A 12,934-nucleotide genomic window follows, 5' to 3' on the forward strand; every position below is an offset into this window, starting at 1 on the left:
TGTTTCAAACAAACTCTGTAAGATGTGTTGATACCCAGAACAGCAGCTGTGATAAAAGTGGTTGTCGAGAGGCATACCTGGTATACCATGATACACAACCAAAACGATCTTGGTGGCACATAATAGTACTTACTTCCAGTTGAGCTACTTACTAAGTTGGGCTTGACTAAGACATCTCTACCCATATTTACTTTGTCATCTTTCCTTTTGAATCAGCATCCATCTCAGGGATGTGTGTGATATGCACATGTGCATGTGTATATAAGTATGTGCTTATGTGTCTAATGCATATATCACAAGTCCAAAAGCAATGGAAACATAAGATTTGGGGGGGAGGCTTTTTGCGATGAGGGTGTCACTATGTATCCCAGGCTGGCCTTAAACTCATGATCCTCTTGCCTTAGCCTTCTGAAGGCTGAAAGTACAAATGCTTGCCGTGATATGCTATGAGAGCTCTTAAAGCCTAGTTTTTGAACTGGAATACCATCATTTTTGCTCTACACAAGCAAGACTGCCAACCCCAAAGTCAGTGGATGAGGAGATATCCTCTTTAGTAGGAAAAACCGTGCATTCAGATGTCAAGGGATAGGCACGTAATAAGGACGAGAGACTGGGGACAATAATGTAATACACTACACCGTCTGCAGAAGCAGTACCAGGCAGAAGCCAAGGTCTGCCACATGTTACCCTCAGGGAAGCAAAAGGAACCACAACTGGGCCTGTTTAAATCATGGCTGACCCAGTAGTGGAGCACTTTGCCAGAACACAAGGAGAACCACTCAGAAGCCTTAGTATAGCACCAGTGGAGGCTACCATCCCTGCCTTCCAAAACCATTGTGCCCCAGGTTTATGGCCTATGATGGGAGACATAGAATCACATGTCTCTGAGATGCCCTCTAGGCCTCTCTCCCATTATCTTTATGGAAAGCTTTGGCTTTCTTTAAGTCTGTACTAATCTCTCCCCTCACATACCCTGGTCATATGTGAAATTTTCAAAAATTTCCCCTCTGTCTCTTTTGTCATCACACATGCCACCTTTAGGTCCTATGTGCCTTGTTCCCAAGTTCTAGTCTACATTAGTTAAAAGTAATCAAGCAAAAGCCTGGATGCTTTGTTATTGAGGTATTCTGTCTGTGAAATTTCTGCCTTCGTCAAAGTCTCAGAGCTTGGACAGAATGAATGCAAGTCCCTTGGCACCATGCAATAATGGTGATATTTAGTCCAATTTCTAATAGAATCCTTTCCATTTCTACTTGAGACTAGCCTAGCTCCTGAGCCTTATCAGAATTGCCCATAATGCTCTACTTACAGGATTATAGGCTTTTTCTAGCCTGCTTTTTCAAACTTTTCAAACCTTTGCCCATAACTCATTTCCAAAGCCACTCCACATTTTAAAATAGAGTAATGACCCCATTCTGGTATCAATTTTATCTTCTTCCATTTTCTGTTTCTAGTAATATAATACCACACTCTGGTAAATTATAAAGAAATGAAGTTTATTTAGCTCACAGTTCCAGAGGTTCAAAAACCCACATTCTTGTTGGCAGAGTCCCAAGGCAGCATATTGGGAGAGACAGAGAGCTTGTGAAATTCTTTCTTTTTCATTCTTTATAAAAAGGCACTAATGTTCAATCATGGAGGCTCCAACCTGATGACTTTATGTAACTTCAATCTTCCCAAAAACCCCATCTCTAAACAGCAAGCAGAGGCTTGGTTCCCAAAAAGAAGGCTTAGAAGGGGTGTTCTTTTGATGAAAGGTCATTGAAGAAATGTGCTTCTAGACCAAAGGGCCTTGATGAGCTATTTTCTAATTCTTGCCATGCACAAGAAACTGAGACATGTCATTTTGCCTGAATAACAGAGAACCAGCAGTTTTAGCAGTTCTCAGGGATAGAGACAAAACTGAAGACTCAGGAAACACATGCAAGGAGACAGGTTTAAGTTATTGAAGCTAAAACCTGGAAGGAAAGCATTGGGGAATCTGAAGTTCTCTGCAACCAAATGCTGATGAGGAGACAAAGATCAGTGTGTAGGATCCCCAGGTGGAGAGTCCCAGGACCACATGGAACTCAGAGATAACATCCTTGGAGGGTTTTGAGGAAACAGTGAGAGCCAGAGGCAGAAGGCCCCTCAAAACCATAACCCATGACCCAAAACATCTCGACTGTGTCGAACACAGGGCAGTCACTCTGGACAAAGATGTCATCGGAAGCATCTAATTTTAATATGCGTATGTCAACTTTGTTTCTTGTAGCTGGAATAACCTTCTTACCCAAATACTGAGAGAATATTCTAAAGAAAATTAATAACTAATCTTTCTAATAAACTTAGATGAAGTAGTCCTAAATACTAGCAAAGTAAATCCAAGATAATGAGGTTTATTCAGAGTGCAAGGATGAGTTAACATTTAAAAATCAATATGGATTTCTATATTCATAGATTTAAAAAGGAAAATTAATCTCAGTGGATTCAGCAAAAGCAATGAATAAAGTTCAGCACCCACTCGTGATTAAAACAAAGCAAAACTTCTTAGCAAACTAGGCGTAGAAAACTGAAGATTTTGCACCTTCTACCAATTATTGAAATGTATTTAATTTTCCCACAAAATTAGGCTTTGACCTTTTCTTTTGCTATCTATAACATTTGCTTTATATCTTCCAAATGTATCTTATAAGGTACATGAAACAAAATTGTTCTGTCTTTCTGGTTGAACCTGACATTATGAGTTCACTGCTTTATCTCCAGGAGTGCTTTTTGCCTTCAAACCTAGTGGACTAGTTGTGATGATTAGTTTGGTCAACTTGACAGAGCTTAAAATCAATCACCTGGGAAGAAAGTCTCAATGAGGGATCATCTAGGTCAGTTTGCCTGTGGCTATGGCTGTGGAGGATTGTCCTGACTGCTTTAACTGATATGGGAAGACCCAGTCTGAAAGTTGGCAGCACCATTCCTGATTTGGGGTTCTGGATTGTAGCTTTTCTCAGTAGAGAAAGCTAACTGAGCACTAAGATACATGCATTTCTTTCTCTCTGCCCCTGACTGTGACGTGACCAGCTGCTTCAGGTTCCTGTTTGACTTCCCTGCAATGTTAGACTCTTTCTGGAGTTGTGAGCTACAATTAACCCTTGTCCTCTAAGCTGCTTTTTGTCCGAGTATTTTATCACGGCAACAGAAACGAAATTAGAACATTACTAGTACCAAGTTTATGCTAGTGTTTCCTATCATCTTTCATTCCTTTGTTTTTCATCTTTCTGTTGCCTAATATTTCAAAACATAGATCTTGTAATCTGTACCAACATTGTTTTTGTCTAGTATGCTAAATCTTAATTGGAGAATGGATTTCATTTACATCGTGGTTACTAGTATATTTGAATTTAAATACACTACCTTACTATCGTTTCCTATTTGTATCATCTGTTATCTTGTTTTTTTTGGCATTTATTAAAAAGAACACCCATAAATAAAAGTATATTAGTAAAAGGTTTGTAGCTTAGTGTGTTTTCAGAATTTGAGCACACCTAAATGCCAATATTCAGGATGAAAAGCAAATCATGACTTCAGGCATTTCCCTAGTGCTCTTTGGAACTGAGCCAAATTTAGCTTAAATCCCTGGTGCCACAGATAAAACATGCCAAAAATACTGAAAATCATGCATGTGCTTCAGCAGTAAAGTGCATATATCAGACATCCCTTGAGTCTCAGCCTGCTTGAGGCCATCAAATCTACAATGATAAGCTTCATGCTAAATCTGAGTTTTAGTTATTTAACTCAGCTCTTCAGTGATTAGTTTGATCACTCTTTATAAACTTTTGAAATCTAACCAAATTGTTTGTTATGGAAATGCTGTGGGTTCGTACCAGTGACCCCCGCCCAGTGATGACTGGGGATGAGTAAGCACACCATTCGCCAGCCCACGCCGCCCCCAGTACCGGGAACACCCAGGCGCAACTTAGGGGAGCCTAGTCAAGCAGGGACTCATTTATTGCAGGTGTTACCAAGCTTATAAAGACACCTGGAAATCCCCCCTCCCCCTCTGAGGGTGTATCTTAAGGATGGTCACGCACAGATCATGCACTCCTCAGCAATGCAGAAGTATTCTTCAGACTTAAAGCAAGTCAGGCCGCACCCCAGTAACTTCCTCTTGGACTTCCGCAAGGCGGGGCCTTTAGGTCCCCACATGGAAATCTGACTTCTAGCCTTCTAACACAGAATGTGTATTATCTGTTAAGTCTGGTGTGTTGCTAGTCTATACAGAGGAAGATGGATTGTAGGTCCAGTAAGTCTGACATCAAGCCTGCTGTGGGAGCTGAAAGGCCTTGTCACAAGAGGACCTTTTGGACAATTTCAAAGTATCTCATCAGCACAACATCATTTGAGCAAAGTTAAATTTCAGACACCCAGTCAAAAACTCTTCAGGATTCCCCTAAATTTTGTGAATTCTGATTTGTTAATTTTAGGGTCATTAGCTTTATAGCCCATGGAACCAAACTAGCGTGTGTGTGTGTATGTGTGTGTGTGTGTGTGTGTGTGTGTGTGTGTGTGTTATACATGGTTGTATATGTGTTTGGATGTGTGCATCTGTGTGCAGGTGTGCACACATTTGTATGTGTGCATGTGAAGGTCAGAGATTGACACCAGGTACCTTCTGTCGCTCTCCACAGTATTTTTTGAGACAGTCTCTCACTGAACCCAGGGCTCACTGACTAGCCCCAGGGATCCACCTGTATCCACTATCCACCCCCCAGTGCTAGAGTTACTGATATATGTTGTCACACCCAGGTTTCATGTGGGTGTTAGGAATCAAAATTCATTCTCATGTTTGCAAGACCAACACTCCACCATTGAGCCATCTCCCCAGCCAGCCCCCAAGCCAAAATATTTTATTTCAGCAAATGTTTCTATTGGTTCCTTAAAATGGCTAATACTCATTTTGTTCTGTTAAGTTTCCTATAGTGGATTGAAAAGTGCCTCTTCCCCCATAGGCTTACATATCCCCTACCAGGGTGAACTCTATCTCTTTGGAACCATAAGTCAAAAGATGCTTCTGGTCATGATATTCTATCATAGCAACAGAAAATTAATACAGAAATTGTTAACAGAAGTGTTTTGCTGTGATAAAATTGACCCTGTGGCTTTTATGCTTTTGGGCTATTTCGTGGGATAATGTTGAACTTTGGCCTGGAAAATCTGTTGAATTTTGGAACAGAGTTTAATGAGGCATTATAGTGGGAGCTTGGAAGAAAAGAATACTGAGAGAAATGAAGATAGTACAGACATGCCTAGTGAGGTTTTAGGGGGTAGCAAGGACTGCATTAGAAACAGGGCTAGAAACTTTCATGTGATAATTTGGCAAAGAATCTGGCTGCATTCTACCCATATCCTGAGAATCTGTGTGAGGCTGCATCAAAAAGCAAAGGGCTAATTTTTTTGGGGGGAGGGGGTGGAGGAAAATTCAAAACATTAACATAATGCAGGCTTACAATGAAAAGGAGCAAGCATGGCAGAAAAAGAAGAAAAATGTGCAGCTTGGAAAGGAAAAGAGCACCAGGAAACAATGGTGTAGCCTAGTCACGGTTAAAAAAGAGGCAGTAATTGCCGAGGAGATCAGCATCATTAGAGTAGCCTCCTGTACATTGGGAAAACTAGAAATGGTACCCTGAGGGCAAAGCCCCACCCAGCTAAGCCTCCAATTTGTGAAAGTAGAGTCTAAGGGGCTTCCTGCTCCTAAAAAGCAACTGCCTAGGGAAGTTTTTCACCAGCCTCAGCAAACAGAAGCTGTTGCAACTGGGATTCAAGGGGACCAGGGGCCATTCCAAGCTTGCAGCCAAACTTGGTAGTATCATCCACATGGGGCTATGGAATTTTTTGTTTTGTTTTGTTTTTTTTGTCCTATCTTTTATTTATTGATGTCCTAACCTATATTTAGTTATCTGTGTCTTATTATTTATTTCTGAAAACTTTGGGTTTAGCTCTTATTTTTCTAGTTCAACAAAATGTAAGATTAAGATACTAAGGTTTTTTTTTTCATTTCTTTAACTTCTATTAACTTTTCTCTTAGAATAGTTTTTGTTGTGTCACCTGTGTTGTGATATTTATTGTGGTATTGTTATTGTAATTCCTTCTGATTTCTTCTTTGATATGTTTGTTATTTAAGAATACACTGTATGATTTCTGTACAAGTCTGAGTTATATTTCATTGTGGTCAGTTAAGATAATTTGATTTCAAGCTTTCATTAATCTTAAGGCTACTTTTGTGGCCTAATCATCTATCTTGAAAATGCTCCATGCGCATTTGAGAAAAATGTGTATTTGCTGCTGTTGAATGTTCTATTTCTGTTAAGTCAATTGTTCTATCATGTTGTTTTCAACAGACATTTAAGTCACGTTTTCTTCCTGATCTTGCTTTGTGTGTGCATGTTAAGTTCTATGATTGTTTGTTCCATTTATTTGGATGCTCTAAGTTAGATGTGTTTGCATATTCTGTTGCATATATATATATATGTATATATATGTTATATATATATATGTAATCTGGATGGATTGTTATTTAATACCCATTTTTTTCTTTTGATAGCTTTCCAAATCCTTGTCTCTTTGGTTGATCCAAGTGTCCATCCCTAGTCTCTTCAGATTCCGATTCATATGGAGTATCTTCGTCTTTGTTCTCTGTTTCAACCTGTGTATTCCTCAGATCTAATTTGAGTCTCTTGAACATTCATGCACATCTTGTTATCCATCAAGTCAACCTATGTCATTTAAATGATGTGTTTAATTGATATTTAAGGTAATCATCGATAGGCTGGGACTTACGTACCATTTCGTTGATTCTGTTCTGCAGGTCATGTTATTCCTTTGCCCTTCCTTTCATCCCAAGCTGTCTTCCATCAGGTTTTGTTGGGGCTTTTTAAAAAGTTTTCTATTTTATTTTAATCATGTATATGTGTATATTTTTGTGCATGTGAGTGTAGGTGCCTATGGAAGCAAAGAGAGGGCATCAGATCCCCTGAAGCTGGAGTTACAGGCAGTTGTGAGCCTCCAACATTGAATTTTCACAGTCAAAGCCCTAAGTCTAGGCAATCTCAGATAGCTTTCCCAGCAGATTTCTGCTAGAAAATGGGAACAAAATTTTAGTACCGACAGGAGTAATCCATTTCAGTAACGGTCAAAATATCACAATTACTCTTTATAGCTGCCATTTGCTCCTAAGTGTGAGATGATTCAAGCTCAGATACAAGTCTGGGATATAATGATGCACATTGAGATATTTTTTTCAATGTCAAAACTAGTAAAATCAAAATTTGCTGAATAACAGAACTTGATAAGTATTGTTTCCATGAAACACATAGCCTCTTATCATCCTGTAACAAATATCATTATTCATAATGCCAGGCATTCAATAAATAAGAAAAACAAATGTAGGCTAAGAAGATGGCTTAGTGAGCAAAAGTGCTTGTTGTGCAAGCATGAGGACCTGAGTTTGATCCCAGCACCTACAGAAAAACAGCTGGGCATCACCCCAGATGAAGACCTATTATCTGTTGGAAGCTGGGAAAGGAAAAAGTCAAGTTTTCCTAACTGGTGTGACATATGTTTAACCAGACTCCAAAGGATATACCCACCCCCAAGAGCATTGGGAAATATAGATTAGACCCGATAGGCCTTAAAAAAAAAAAAAAGACAATAATAGAGGATATGAAGTGTGGGGGAGTGCTGTAAAATGGTGTTAGAGAAGGGGAAGGAGATCTGAATACCATCAAAATACATTGTATGAAATTTTCAATCGATTTTATTTTTCAAAAAGCTGGATGTGGCAGAACATGCCTGCAAACCCAAGACTGAGAGGCAGAGTCAGGAGGATCATGGGGACTAGTCAAATCAGTGAGCTCCAGGTTCAGGAGAGACTCCCTCCAAAATATAAGGTGGGGAATGACAGAGGAAGAAACCCAAAGTTAGTCTCTGTCTTCCGCACACATACAGGTGCCCACATGAGAGTACAACATACATTCCAATAAAAACATTTTTCTCATTTCTTGTCTTTATGTCCCTGAAAATTTCTGCAAAGCACACCTAGATTTTACCATCTGAAAATACTGCATACTAGTCAGGTGTGTTATAAGCTGTTTTCAGGAGGCAGAAGGAGAGAATCGCATGTTCAAGGCCAGTGCGGGCTACATGTCTCAAACACAAACTACAATGAACACACAAAAGAAAGACAGAAATATAAAACTACATGTGACAGTTTCATTTTTCATTTTTCTCACTAATGATTTGTCATTTATCAAAGAAATTGCACATGAATAAACGACAACCATCTGAGTCTCACAAATAAATCACCTTCATACAGAAATTCCTAATTTTCTGTACTCAAAACAGCTCATCAATAAGTGTTCATTTATAGATGTATATGAGGTTAGTGAAAACCAATTTAAAGTGGTTAAAACTGATTAACTAGAAAATGTTAAAGTGGCAAGCTAAAGCTTTAAATGGCTGGAGGCTGTGATCAGTGCTACTCAAATGTTTTAGAAACTAGAGGAGAAAAAAAAAAGTTATTTGTGGTTAAGCTTCACTATTTCCAGGTCACAAACTCCTCTCGTTTTTATCTACTATAAAGCCAAAGACTTGGGAATGCTCAATGAATTTGGGTACTCTAATATTCCACCTTCTTGCAGTCACTACTGAACTAATAGCAGATGGAATCAGAATGTGATAGTTAGAGGTTTAGTGCTGCTATGTCTCCCACATGTTGGCATGTGGGCTGCTCCTACGGTGAGTTGTCAGCTTGACAGTCTGGAATCAGCTGGTAAGCAAGTACCAACAAAGGACAGTCTAGATTATGTTGGCCTAAGGGGCATGCCTGTGAAAGATTTTTTCACTTAGATTAGTGCAAGTGCAAAGGTCTACCCTGAAGGTGGACTGGGCCCTGGACTAAGGAGAACATGCTGAGCACCCACCTGTGTGCATTCTCTGTTTTTGACTGTGGAGGTGACTGTTTCAAGCTCCTGCCCACTTGAGTTCCCTGCAGTGATGAGTTGTAACCTTGAATTGTGAGCCAAATAGACACTTTCTCCCTTATGTTGTTTTGGTTGGAGTATTTATACAGAAAACGAAACTAAGGCAAGTACTAAGTTGACATCAAATTCTTCTTTCATTTCATATTTATTTCACATTTTGAACAATATTAAGGGTACAAGCGGTAGGAAAAGTCATTTCAGCATACTAATGTCATATGTCAGAAGGGATCTCCTTAAATATAGGTTGGTGATACATGCCTACAGTCTCAACATTTGGGAGGGTAAAGACAGGAACACCAAAGTTCAAGATTAGCTACATAGGGAGTTTGAGGCCAGGCCAAGAAATGTAAGACCTTGTCTCAAAAGACCAAAACAAATAAAAAACGGGTTGAGGTAAAACTGGCATAAAATAAACTACATCAGAAGTATATAATTTAGAAAATATTGGTGTGTGAATACTCTCATCATCAAAACAAAAACAATGCAGTCATTGGCAAAAGTTCTCCTGTGACTCTTTGGAGTCACCCTCTCACCCTACCCCCTACTGGGGATCCCTAGCCTGCTGTGAGGGGAAATGTGCATTTCAATTTGTCCATAATTGAATGTCACCCTCTGATACTGGCTTCCATTAATAATTATTGTGTGGCTCATCTATACTGCTGCACATGTTATACCTTCATACAGCTGGGTCGTACTCCATTACATACACTGTAATTTGTTTATTCATTCATTGACAAGTATTTGGATTATTTTCAGATGTTGGATATCACAGTGGAGCTGTTATGACTATTCATGTCGAAGGTTTCTTTATTATTATTATTTTTTAAATATCTGGGGTGGAAAGGCTAAAGTACGTGACTTGTGGATGGTGTGAGAAAGTGTTGAACTGTACCCAGCACGATTGTACCATTCCATGGTCTTTAAGTATAAAAATTAGCTCATCTACCTTCTTAGCTTTTAGTATCTAAACCTGCAGAGGCGTCTCCTGGTGTAGCCTGCAGTTCTGTAATGAAGACGGGATTACAAGGCCCTTCTCATGGGCACATCTGTCACCCTGTCTTCTTTCTTGGTACAGTGCTTATCCAAATCCCTTGCCCATTTAAAAATTATATTGCTTTTTAAACTGAGATTCCTTCATATGTCTTGAATGTAAGATACTAAAAAGCACTTTCTCATCCTTTGTCTTTGGATTGTCTTTAAGAGGTTTTCTTTTTTTTTTTTTTTTGAGGCAGGCAGGGTCTCCCTGTAGCCCCAGCCATCCTGGAACTCACTATGTAGACCAGGCTGGCCTTGAACTCATAGAGATCTGCCTGCTTCTGCCTCCCAAGTGCTGGGATTAAAGGTGTGCGCCATGATGCCCGGCTTAAGAGGTAGTTTTTGAAGAGCAGGTCTTAGCTTTTGCAGAGGTCCAAGTTTAATTTTTACTTTCAGAGGGTTTTTTTCTTTGGCATATAAGAAATCAAAAAGTTCACAAGGATTTTCTCTTCTGCTCTCTTAAATTTTCTTTCGGTTTTAAATTTTACATTTAGTTCTATTTAGTTGCCTTTTGCAAAGGGATCATAACTTTTGCTTCAAATATAGCCACTTATTCTAATAAAAAATATAAAAATATGACATTTGAATCATGTTTTCCGGTTGAAGGTATCTCAATTCTTGAATCTATTGTACTGCATTGATGTGACTGTATTTATACTTTTTTGTTATCTTGGCTAGCTGTAGCTTTATAACAAGCAGAGAAATTATGAAATGCAAACACCACTGTGTTATTTTTCCAAAGCTGTTTTGATTATTCTACATATTTTGTACTTGAAAATTTAGGGGGCAGCTTAACAAATACTATCCTAAAACACCTGTTAAAATTCTTACTGCCATTCTGCTGACTACATGTCAAAGTGAAGGTAACTGAACCAACCGCACAGTAGGAAGCCTTTCACCACTAACGTGCATGTCTCACAGTTGAAGTTTACTGACTAGATTTCAGTGTTCAAGTCTTTTATTGAATTTATGTTGACTCTGTCACATTTTTATGTTACTCTAAGTGATTATTTTATTTTCTCATTGACTGTTGCTAACAAAAATATAATCTTTGTATATTGACTTGCATCCTGTAACATTCTTAAATTTGCTATTTTAGATAATTTATATGTTCCACAGGATATTCTGGAGTCAATTATCATTTATAAATACTTTCTATATCTCCTGTGTAGTCTGTTTTGTTTTTTCTTTGTTTGTTTGTTTGTTTTTTGTCAAATAGCCTTGACTAGAAACCCAAAAACAATGTTTAATAAAGAGGAAAACTAGGTATTCTTGCTTTGTCTCTGACCTTAGGGAAGAGAGCTTGGTTTTTCAGGACTGAGTATGATCCTGGCTACTGGGTTTTCTTGGATGCCCTTTGTCAAGTTGCTGACAAATCTATTCCTACTTTACTGACTTTTTCATCAGGAATGTTGGCTTTTGTTAGCTATTCTTTCTGCAACTACAGAAATGATATCCTATGATAAATACACTTACATTTTCTCATTAGCTCATATTTGCATTCTTGACATAAACTCCACTTGGTATTACATTCACACTTTAAGCAGACAGCAGGCTCTGATCTACTAAAATGTGATGTGTGGGACTGTTGGGAGTCCCATCAGGATGCTGCCTTACTGACCATGAGGAATGCTGCTCATCAAATTGAGCAGTCACCTTATTTCACACTTGCACAAGCATCTGTTTAGATCTGGAATGTTCTCTTTAAATATTTGAAAGACTTAGTTTTCATATGTGGCATTTGGGGCCAGAAATACTTGTAGGACAGTCAGCAATGGCATTTCTCCTTCCTGACAGTGTTCACTTACATCTCTGTTCTCCTGAGTGGGGCTAGCACCTGATCAGTTTTATTGGTCTCTAAGAACTAGCTCTTGGGGGTCACTGATTTTCTCAGTTGATCTTGCTTTGCACTGCATTCTTTCATCCTTTCTTATTTTGTGACCCACGTATTCTTCTACTTGCAGAAGAAAGCTGAGCTTATTGATTATAGGGATTTTCCTTTTTCCTAAAATATGCATTTGATGGCATGCATTCCTCTAAAATACTACATAGAATGATTTCCACAATATTAAAAAAAAGATTATTTTTATTTGTGCGTGTGTGTGTGTGTGTTTGTGTGTGTGTGTGCAGGTGCCTGTGGAGGTGAAAAGACTGCATCAAAATCCCTGGAGCTGGAGTTACAGGCAGTTGTGAGCCACTGGATGTGAGTGTTGGGAACCAAACTTGGGTCTTCTGGAAGAGCAGTATATTCTCTTAACTGCTGAGCCTTCTCCCCAAGAGTCAGAATTCTCAATTCTGAATCTCATTTTCATTTGCATTTAGTTCCATATACTGCCATCTCATTGCTTTTTTACATTTGAACAATTTTTGTCTTCACGGTATTCATTATAGTTGAATTTTCTAAACATTCAATCTGATGATAAAAGTAACTTTGACAATTTACATTCAATGTAATTATGGATCTGTTTAAATCTACATCTCAGTGTTTATTTTTTACTTGTCCCATCACTTTTTGTTCAGCTGTCTTCAACCGCCTCCCTTTGGATTTGTGTACCTGTGTATGCATTTGTGCTTATGAGTGTGGGTAAGCACGGGCCACAGCGCACATGTGAAGGTCAGAGGTCAACCCTGGGTATCAGTCCCCCCTTTTCACCTTTTCTGAGACAGGCTTTCTTGTCTGCCGCTGTGTGTGGCGTGCGAGCTGGCCTGTCTGTCTCTGCCTCTCATAACAGGAACACTACTGTGCACAGGTTTCCATGGATTTTGGGGATTCAAACTCTGGTCCTCATGCCTATGTGACAAGCATTTTACCTATTTAGTCATTTCCTGGACCCTTTTTGGATTTTGCTTTTTTGTAGTTATATTTTATTGCATTTGTTAGTTCATTC

The sequence above is a fragment of the Nannospalax galili genome, unplaced genomic scaffold (genome assembly GCF_000622305.1).
Source record: "Nannospalax galili isolate Female #2095 unplaced genomic scaffold, S.galili_v1.0 scaffold734, whole genome shotgun sequence".
Lineage (NCBI taxonomy): Eukaryota > Metazoa > Chordata > Mammalia > Rodentia > Spalacidae > Nannospalax > Nannospalax galili.